The sequence below is a fragment of the Belonocnema kinseyi genome, chromosome 4, assembly GCF_010883055.1.
Source record: "Belonocnema kinseyi isolate 2016_QV_RU_SX_M_011 chromosome 4, B_treatae_v1, whole genome shotgun sequence".
NCBI classification, from domain to species: domain Eukaryota; kingdom Metazoa; phylum Arthropoda; class Insecta; order Hymenoptera; family Cynipidae; genus Belonocnema; species Belonocnema kinseyi.
In genome coordinates this window covers 78,825,802-78,827,727 of record NC_046660.1, presented here as the reverse complement: position 1 = coordinate 78,827,727, position 1,926 = coordinate 78,825,802, and positions in this window count along the sequence as shown.

Genomic DNA, 1,926 nt, shown 5'->3' with positions numbered 1-1,926 from the left:
TTTCATAGTAAAAAAGTCAAGCTTTCTTTTGAGACTATTTAAAAAAAATCGTAGATGCCTAAATTGCGAAAAAAGTTAAATAAACAATTTATTTATTGAAAATATTGTTTAAACAATTTTTTTTGTTATAAATAATAAAATAGGATGGAAACGTGTAAAAAGCACTTTCCAAAACCCTCATAAAAATTTTAAATCGCGTAATTAGAAAGGAAGTTACAGGCGTTTGAAACTACCCCTGCAGGCATTGGGGTTGAAAATTCAACCCCCCCCTCACTTTGGGAGGGTTGGTAATCCTGGTCTATAAGTTTGTGGATTAACTACTGTTGGGTAGGCGAACATATTCCCAGAATTTAGAGACAATCGAAAAACATGACTTTTTGAGTTGGGGCAGTTGAGGAATAATGCCCCATATGACTTTTAATTGTTTTTATTATTTTTTGTGTAAAAATAGTTTTGAGGTAGTTACCCTCTTTAATGCTTTTTTCTTTAAAATATATAAGTAGCAATATCCTCTTTTTGGTGTGCAACACGTATTTTGTTCGGATTTTTTACTCGATTTCAGAGTTATTTCGAAATTTCATACATAATTGAGGGCTTACTTACCCCCGCTTAATTTTTCTATTCATGTTTAATGGACTCTATTTTACCTCCTAAGTTTTAGACTATCTTCCCAAATGTCTTTGTGAATGGAAAGTATATATCATCAATGATAGAAAATAAAAAGTGGTTAGGAGTGGCTACCTCCAGTAATTTACAACAACAAAATTTCGGCGAAACACAACTTTGGTTTTGTCTCAAGTGCAAAATATAGGTTTTTAAAATGTTTTTCTTATGAATTCAGCAGTTTTCAGCACATTTAAAAATGTGTAGGAGTGGTTGTCGAAAACCAACTTTGTTTTTGTCTCAAGTGCCAAATCTATATTTTTAAATTGCTCTCCTGCGAATTTAGCAATTTTCAGATTATTTAAAAATATGTAGGGGTGTTTTACCCCTGCGTAATTTCTGTATTCATGTTTAATGAACTCTATTTTACTTCCTTCGTTATGGAACTAATTTCCCTTTTTTGTGCATGCAAATTTATATATTATCATAGGCACAAAAAAATTTTTTGGGGGTTGTCACCTCCCTTATTTTTTTCTAAATTTTTTTAGCGAAACATGACGACTTTATTTTTGCGTGAAGTGAAAAATTTATTTTTTTTCAAATTTTTGTCTGCGAATTTAAACATTTTTAACACAACTTTAAATATATTTAGGGATGGTTTACCCCTTCTTTTTTCTTTTTTTTTTGAGAAAATTACGTTATTTATCTTTCATCAAGAGGAGAATTTTCCAGTAGGTTTGATCGGAAGCAATTTGGTTTTTATACATAAAACTCTGCAATCGACATTTGAGAACCCTATCTTTAAGGGACTGTTCAAAAAAATTTACCTCTATCTTTTCTCGTTTCGTTTACAAAAACTTTAATTTTTTTTAATATTTAAATTCTTGTTAGGGAATTTTGTAAATCCTTTTAAATGTTTAAAATTATTTTCATATGGGGTAGCGAAACCAATCACTAAGGGAGATTCTATTTCCCGAGTATATTGTCTGGAAAATTCAATTTTTATGTTGAAAATTCCATAGTTTTGTAAAAAGTTTGTGCCCTTTGTTTAAAATCTATCATTTTGATTGTTATTGCAACTGTTTGGTTAATATTAGTTGTTTTTACGAGAATTTAACAATTGTTTGAAAATTTTTCTTTGTAGGTCAAATATTCAAGTATATGGTACGAGGGTAGTTCAATAAGTCCTTAGAATGAAGTATAAAAACAATTTTTTTTGGATAAATTTTTTTTTTATTTTTCAATATAATCTCCTTGGAGCTCTATACACTTGGTCAATCGCTTTTCAAGTTTTTTTAATCCTTCAGAAAAGTGCGTTTTCGG